We start from the raw sequence: 8,958 nt of genomic DNA, 5'->3' as shown, positions 1-8,958 counted from the left end.
GCTCGTTACTGTATGACGACAAGCTATTAACACCAGGCTCATGTGAAAGACTCCGCTCTGGTACCCTTTGCGTCTGATACCTCTTATGAATTTAAATTGCTCAGTACTGATGCAACTACATACCAACAACTGCGGGTTGAATTGCTTTACCTACGCATTCATCTCGGATTCAGATTGATTGAGCCTGGCGGCGTATAAATGCAGCGACGCTAGCCGCACCAAGTCACAGTCGTCTCACACGTGCCTTCGACTCCTTCCCATCCTCTACGTGAGAACACACGTCTTAACCACTTCCCTTTCCAGTCATTTACAAGGTAAGTGCAATCAATAAGTCATACACTGACCGGATTACGTGAATAACATTTAGGTCTAGGCATTGTCATCCAGTGACTGAGTTACATTCGAGAGCTTCAAGAAATTCGTTATCGTATAAAAAGGGAACGATGATTCCATTTGTCATGTACTTATACGAAGACATGTCGGTGAGGAGTACCCAAATGGCTTTTTAGTATATCTGCGTTCACTATTCTAGAGGAAGAAAGGACATTCTAAAAACAGGTCTGATATCCCGGCAAGCGCCAAACAACGCACGTGTAGCGAACAGCAAAGTGTTGTTTGGTAAGTTTAATGTCTTTCAGAATTTGAGCTTAAGCTTGGTCGGTCTTTAAGTAGTTCTTTTACTCTGTTTCCAGTCGTCTTATTCCCATGCAGTTTCTTGCCAGTAACAAATACATCGGTGTAAGAAATATCATCCTCTAGACGTACTTCAATGCGGCGCAAAGTTTTCTTAAAGGTTCCTTGTATGTGAAAAAAATTAAATGTTGTTAGGATGTAGCCACTTAACACACATGAAGAGGTACAAACCAGAACTAACTACCCGTTACTGCAGGATGATGCGGCGTAGATGCTGTTTACCCTTAAGCGTTATACTATAAATAGGCAGCCATATAAATGACGTGCAAAAATCAAAAAGATGGAACGCAAAAATGGAATTAAATTGTTTTTCGGAAGGTATATAAGCATCTGTTCTGTTTCACACCTGATGATGTTACGCAGCAGGTATCACGCTAATGAGCAATAAATACGCATTATGGTGTTAAAAATCGTGGCCTGTATGTTGCAGGATGCCTCTGTCAGGATTTCTGACAGCTCTTCTGGTCGCAATGGTCGCCGTCTTTGCTCTTCCGAACTGCCAGTCGCAGATGATACCCAGCGAACCAGTCCTCCAAAGGCCATTTAGCAAGCGCTCTTTCGCTAAACTTAAATGTCGTGGTGTGTTCAACAAGGTGATATTCCATGAGTTGGACGCAGTGTGCCAAGAATGCTATACGATCTACAAAGAGCCAGAGCTGCACGGTCTGTGTCGGTATGTACCAAGCTAGGACTGCCTTCACATCGATGACGTTTGCCGCTCATGAAATGTACGGCAAAGTTGGCACGCACCCATATGGTCACGTTGTCAGTGCCCAATATCACGCATATTTTTACTGTTCCAACTCCATGACTACCGAACAGATAGTATTAACCTGGGAACAGACTAATGTTGCGGTCTTGAAATCGTCCCGTCCCTTCGATCTTTTGTGTCGGTCGTCACCGGCAATATGCATCAACCGTTCACTTGTGACACTTATTTCAGGTCCGAATGCTTCACATCCGAGTACTTCAAGGGCTGTCTTCAGGCGCTGATGAGAATGGAGGAACTGGAAAAGTTTGATTCCCACATTCGGAAAACCAGCGGAAAGAAGTAGCGGTTGCCAGGGACTTCATGTACGGTGTTGCAGAGTGGCATCAACTGACAGTGGTGATATGGAAAAGTGTGTTACTACAGCCAGTTTATGGCTATAAGCTACGGAGATGTTCGAAGCTATCATACTATGCACAACATACCTACCTGTGTGGCCAACAGCGTGTCACGGTCATTCTCAACAACATGTTGTTGGAATGCGGGTGGCAGTGTTTTCTGTGACATAAATATACGAGTGATCAGCATTGTCGCATGATTCCCTAAACAGAAAAAATAGCGGAATAAAGTTTGGTACGACAGAAGTTGATCTGTGCGCCGCTTAAGAACATCCCTACTGCGATGTCTGAAATGATAATGGGCTTACAACACAACAGCCGGTGTTGGAATTCTCGATGAGCTGGTGTGATTGAATTAGCGCTCGCCAGACCACAGGGTAATCAGATTCATTCAACATGCATTCAGATATCATCGCGCTGCCGGTCGGGCTGAAAGTTCCATTCGGATTGCGGCCCTGATTGACACAGGACCATTCTATTGTATCAATGCGAGCACTCATCATGAGCTATGACGTTTTCTTTCATTGCCAACGGAACCGACTCAAGAGGTCCTCTGACATTCGGGGTCCCGGTCTCTGCTGTCTCGGAGGTCCTCAAACGGTTCAAGAGGCTATTTGGCTAATATTTCAGGTCATGACCCTACGGGCCGAGATTCTTTTGTGCCGTACAATAGGCCCTTCGGGTCCTTATACGCTCCAACCGGGCACTTAGTCGTCTTTTCAGGTGGGCCGCACGGGCCTTCCTTCGGACATCATCAAACACTGGCCTTGGTCACATCGCACCCCTTGCGGACACAGGGCCCCTGTTAGGCAATGTGACCCCTGACAAACACAGAGACCCAATCAGTGTACGTCACTGGCCCCGGCTTTGAAGCTGCTTGAAGCTCAGTGTGGCCCCAGGCCCACACTGACACAGAACCGACTGCATGGTACTGGTGGTGCCTGACCGATATACAGGCCTTTGTCCACTTAGGGGATCTTCTATCAGCCCATAGGGCCATCTGACCATCATTCGAGGGCCTGTCCCCGCAGACAGGGGTCCTGGAATAAGCCTCCGATCAGCCCTTCGTGCCTTTAAACTCTTCAATCGGGTCCTTGGTCATCGGACTCGGTGGACCTTCCAGGCTCTTTGGGCCTCCCCAAAGGCTGCCTCTGGCCGACTCGGGCACCCTGTCACCACAGGCCCCCTGTTAGGCTCCGTAGGACCCTGGCAGACTCAGGCACCTGCCATCGCTGGAGCCCCGACCAACGTAAATCCCTGGCTTCTGCTTTGTCCCTGCTTGGGGAGTGGGCCCTCACGCCAACGCCGACACAAAGTTGCCCGCGCGCTAGTGGTGGTGTCTGACCGAAATATAGGTTATTTATGATAATATTAAGTATAATATTATATTTCAATATTATATACTTAAATACAATATTATATATTACAATATTATATAATATATGATTAAATTAAAATAATAAGTATATAATAATGATACAATATAATGCAATAAATAAGGACTCAGGGGCCCATAACCAGACGCTGGGCCTTCTGGTTGGCTTTGGAGTGCACGGACCTGCTGGCTGGGGTCACTGAATGCAACTTCCGGCCAGCCTTTCGAACCCTTCGGGCCTTCACATCCCCTTAATAGTAGGTCCCGAGGGGCCCTTCAAGCCCCTCCCATTCTAAGAGGAGGGGGGAGGCGCCCACTGCGCTCCCCCCCCCCCCCCCTGCTTAGGCCGCTGTAGTGTCAGCCATTACCCGGTTTGTGAGCCTCTGACCGAAAGCGCACGAATTTACTGTTTGACAGTGTTTTGGTCAATACGCACGATCGAAGAATGCCCAATACCGAAAGTCCGCCTCCGTTATTTTTAGATAAAGTTAAGCATTATGGGCTGTGGTTTATCACTACTCTGCTATGTCCGCTAACTCGATGATATGGTACGCGTATAACCAGGCACGTACATACCATTTCTGTTTGTCCCATACCGGCCAGCGTTCCTTTCCGCAAAGTAATACTGACGTTGCATCCACAAGCATCGCTCGAGAGACGCCAGCCATGGGCGGTCGAGCATAGCAGCTCCAGCATCTCACTTCCTATTCAATATGCAAAGAGATCGCTGTTAGTGTTATTAAGGCCATCCATACCTCTCGCCGGCCGGACGGGTCACGGGTCGGGTCAACTCTTGCCCGCGGTATTCCGAGAGTCCAGTCGGCTGGCACCCACCGGCCTTGCCATGCAGGCTAGAGTGCTGATCAAAATGCGGTACAGATCGATGCTTGATGGATGCTTCACCATGCCTGAGGTCACAACATCCGGTAAAGTATCCCTGGGAACCGCAACCTGTACAGACTGATGTGTACAGACTATTTCAAGGCCACCCAAGCGTGCAAGATGCCATAAAAAGTCACTCCAATCCCGCCACTCCATTGGCTATGCGCCGCTCAATGCGACGACAAATAGATCATCTGATTATTCGTGTGTGGTGCACGTCAGCACGATTTCTTGAATCAAAGGACTTCAATTGGCTATTAGCAGTGTTACGTAATTCGTGCAAGTTTCAAATTCAAATCTCGTTTTGTGCTATATATGTAATGCAGAAAGTTCGACCGTGGTACTTGTAACAGCAGCAATGAGACGTCTAATCGAATACCATAAGAAAAGCGTCATAACCGAATATGTGAATGAAGGCAAGCAACATAAGACCACGAATCATCATGTAAGAACAGCGCGGAAAAGGATCAAAACACACATAACGATGTTTGGGTTCTGGAAACATAACACCCATTACCACGACAAATCTCGAGAAGTTTAAGTAGCATAAGTCAGTCAGCCCGTCCGCTATGGTAGCCTTTTTGCTTGGCCTGTTTAGAGTCTCTCTGACGTCATGCAAGCGTTGCATGACGCAAATCAAGCGATAAAGTATTGATGCGCATATTTACTAAAGGATGAAGTTTTGCTGCACTTTTGCATTCAATCGTGACGTGCGAAATATCAAAAAGTTTAAACGAAAACTGTCCACAGCTGAGAATGAATGATGACATGCTTTTAATGGTCTATGACTAACTAAAGACAATTGCCCAATACATGCCAATATTTATATATATATATATATATATATATATATATATATATATATATATGTGTGTGTGTGTGTGTGTGTGTGTGTGTGTGTGTGTGTGTGTGTGTGTGTGTGTGTGTGTGTGTGTGTGTGTGTGTGTGTGTGTGTGTGTGTGTGTGTGTGTGTGTGTGTGTGTGTGTGTGTGTGTGTGTGTGTGTGTGTGTGTGTGTGTGTGTTTGTGTATGTGTGTGTATATCTATATATTCCTCTGTCTTTTTCTGCATCAACATGATACAAGTAACATTGTTGCACATATGCATTTATCTATACACGGATGTGTTTTTACTCGTTACTGCATGGAAACCAGCAATTAACACCCGATTCGTGTGAAGAGTTGCTCTCCGGTACCCCTTGAGCTGCTCTTATAAGTGGAATTGCTCAGTTCTGATCATCTAATACATATCAACATCTGCTGGTCGAATTGCTATGCCCACGCAGTCATCTCGGATTCAGATTGATTCAGCTTGGCGGTGTATAAATGCAGCGATGCTGGTCGGACCAAGTCACAGTCGTCTCAAACGTGCCTCCGACTCCTTCACATCCTCAACGTGAAAACATAGAACCTGGCACTTGCCTCTGCAGTCGATTTCAAGGTAAGTGCAATCAATTGCTCATGCTCTGACTGGATTACGCGAAGAACATAAATGTGTACATATCCCCGTCACTATGTTGACGAGGGTGCGTAGACGTGGTGACGAGGAATACTTAAACAGCTTGTTCGTATAACTGCAGCTTACTGTTCTAGAGGTAAAAAATGCGATTAAAAGCAGGTGTTCTACCCCAACAAGTGCCAAACAACGGCAGTGTAGCAAGCAGCGAACTGATGCTCCCTAATTTGAATCTCTTTCATCACTTGAGGTTAAACTTAATTGCTGCCTAGATAATTCCGTTTTCTAATTCGCAGCAGTTTTATTCCCATTCAGTTTTTTCCACTCCAAACGCATCGGTATGATGAGAAATATCGCCCTATAGACCTAGTTTGTTGCAGCGCGACGGTTTCTTGAAGGCTTCTGATGTGTGCAAGAAGTATTTAAATGTTGGTAGCATGTGAAAAGATTAACCCACATGCATAGGAACAAGCCGGAACTAAATATCCGTCTCCGCAGGATGATACGGCATGGATGTCGTTTAACCGCAAGTGTGGTACCACAAATAGGCAGCAGCATAGCTAACATCGTTGACATCAAAATACATCTACGTTGTTCTTCGGTTCGAATGCATCTATGCATCTGTTGTGTTTCGCACTCCATGATGCTGCGTGGGAACCGTCGAGCTGTCAACAATGAATACGCATTATGGTGTTGAACATTGTGTCATGTGTGTTGCAGGATGCAGTTGTCAGGATTTCTGACAACTGTTCTGGTCGCGATGGTCGCCGTCCTCTTGCTCCCGGACTGCCATTCGCAGATGGTGCCAAGCGAATCAATACTGCACAGGCCATATAGCAAGCGCTCATTTGCTGAACTTAAATGCCGTGGTGTGTTTAACAAGGTGATATTCCATGAGTTGGACGCAGTGTGCCAAGAGTGTTATACGATCTACAAAGAGCCAGAGCTACACGGTCTGTGCCGGTATGTACTAAACTCGGACCGCCTTCACATCGATGACGTTCGCTGCTTATAAAATTACTGCACGACAAAGTTGGTGCGCATCCAAATGGTCGCTTTGCCAGTGTCCAATCACCCATGGTATCTGTATCTATTTATTTATTTATATATACATATATACATATATATGTATATATACATGCACACGGTTCCAAGACATAATCGTTACATCATTCGTAGTATACTGATTACAGTGACCGTCATGTTCTTATTGACTGCCGAACAGGTATCATTAAAGGGAGGATTACAGGTTTATATGGAGCTTTAAACTGAGCTAGCCATCTTGAAAACCTTTTCGTGCTGTTCACAATCCTGCCCTTCTCAAGACCTAGTTTCTGCCGCTCTAGTTTCTGAGCAACATGCCTACGAAAATCGAGAAAGGTGTATCGGGGAGAGTATTTCAAAGTCACTTTGGCATTTTTGACATTATGATAACGTCATTAAAGTCCTGCCATTCGACATGTCACATGGTGATCAAGGCCGAGTAAAATATAATTGTCGAGGCTTTTGCATATGGCGTTCGTGAGCACAATTTCCAGATATAACGGACGGCAATCGACTTTCAATAAATGTCGTATAAGGTGTGATCACGTAATGAAACAATGACGCCTTGAGGAGTATATGTACTGAAAAGGGAATTGTGCTGTCTAGAGCAGTCTTTTCCACTTGAGAAGTATACCATTAGTTGCAAGTGAGCTTGTTCCATCACATGTGATGTTTACTTCAATATCTTGAAATGTGAGATATTCTCTTTAATCGGGAAACGGATCAATGTCGAGACTTTGAAATTGTATTGTTCCTTTTATTTTTTACTTTCGTATCCGTCGTAAACGGCTTCAACGATTCACTTGTGACAATTGTTTCAGGTCCGAATGCTTCACATCCGAATACTTCAAGGGTTGTCTTCAGGCACTGATGAGAATGGAGGAACTGGAAAAGTTTGATTCCCACATTCGGAAGATCAGCGGAAAGAAGTAACGATTTTCAGGGACCCCATATGCTGTGTTTCAGAACCGCATCAAATGAAAGTTGGTTTATGGAACAATGGTGCGTTACTACAGTCAATGTATGGCTATGACATACTGCAGGTGTTCGGGTCATCGTGACCATTCTCAACATTGTGTTGTTGGAATGTCAGAGGCCGGTTTTTGTGTGATGAAAATACATGTTTGCAATTAGAATTATTGCATTATTTCTCCAAAAAAAGAACAATAACGGAATGCAGCTTCCGCGGAGGCTTCGTTGATGTAGGTATGAAAGACGGATATTTGCGCTGCTGCGTACAAACATCGCTGCTGCGATATTTGATGTGCTATGCACTAACATCAAAGCAGCCGATGTTGGAATCCTCAATGAGCTGGTGTGTTTGTCTTTGCGCTCCCAGACCGAGGGGTAATCGGACTTATTCTACCGCCATGCATCCAAACATCATCGCCCTGACGGTCGGGCTGAAAGTTCGAATTCACTCCGGTCACGAGCATTCGATTACCAGTCCACTCTGGCAGCTTTACGACTTAGGAGCGGATAATTATCTTAACCGGCAGGTTCTTCGGAGAAAATTGCCCAGGACCTCTTCCGAGCAGTAGTGCAGGCAGGAGGGGGGTCACAGGGGCACACAACCCCACCCCACCCCCAGATTCCGAGGTGCCCAAAGTTCTCCTCGTAACCGACGATTAAGGGCCCGAAAGGCCGGCCAGAGGTCGTATTTAGCGGCCCGGCCCGTTGGACAGAGGATTCATATGCGAGCCAGAGTGCCCTGCGTGCTGGTCAGGGGCGCCTGAGTCGAGAAGGGTCTATATGACGGTGAGACACCGCCAATAACGCACAGCTGGCTCCATGTCGGCATGGACCTGAGGGCCCGTTCCCCAAAAAGGGACAAAGCAGGAGACAGCGATTTACATTTATCGAGGTCCCAGCACTTGTTATCGCCCCGCAGCGCCTAACGGGACCCTGTGTTAGCAAAGGGCCTGGAGTTGGCCGCAGGCAGTGTTCGAGAAGATTCGGAGACTTGGAGGGCCCACCAAGACCGACGATTAAGGGCCAGATTGGAGGGCTTAAGGGCACTAAAGGTTTGCCAGAGTCCAATTTAGAGGCCCCGGCCTGCGGGAACGGGCTCTCCCATGACAGAGAGCTTTTTGCGCCGATCGGAGGTCCTCTGAGTCGATATGGGCCTATCTGTCGGTCAGGCACCACCATTGCCGTGCAGTCAGCTTCGGGTCAGTTTGGGTCTGAGGGCCCCTTTCACACTATCATCAGCTGCAAAGCGGGGCCAGCGATTTACACTGGTCGGGGCCCCTGCATCTGTGAGGGTCCCAGGGTGCCTAGCACGGGGTCCTGAGCTCGCAAGGGGTTCCGAGCTGACCAAGGGCAGTGCTTGATAATGAGGCCCGAAAAGGGACCTGGGAGACCCACCGGAACCGACGACCAAGGGCTCGGTTGGAGGGCGT

The 8,958-nt window shown here is 46.9% G+C and overlaps 1 pseudogene; it reads left to right on the top strand.

Moving 5' to 3' along the window:
- The first annotated feature begins 443 nt into the window (after window positions 1-443).
- Window positions 444-7,489, top strand: LOC119111143 (ion transport peptide-like; annotated as a pseudogene).
- Window positions 7,490-8,958: the final 1,469 nt, after the last annotated feature.

The sequence above is a fragment of the Pollicipes pollicipes genome, unplaced genomic scaffold (assembly GCF_011947565.3).
Source record: "Pollicipes pollicipes isolate AB1234 unplaced genomic scaffold, Ppol_2.1 Scaffold_7261;HRSCAF=8764_pilon_pilon_pilon, whole genome shotgun sequence".
In the NCBI taxonomy this organism is placed as follows: domain Eukaryota; kingdom Metazoa; phylum Arthropoda; class Thecostraca; order Pollicipedomorpha; family Pollicipedidae; genus Pollicipes; species Pollicipes pollicipes.
The sequence above is the reverse complement of the archived record's forward strand: the minus strand, read 5'-3'. Positions and strand labels throughout refer to the sequence as shown.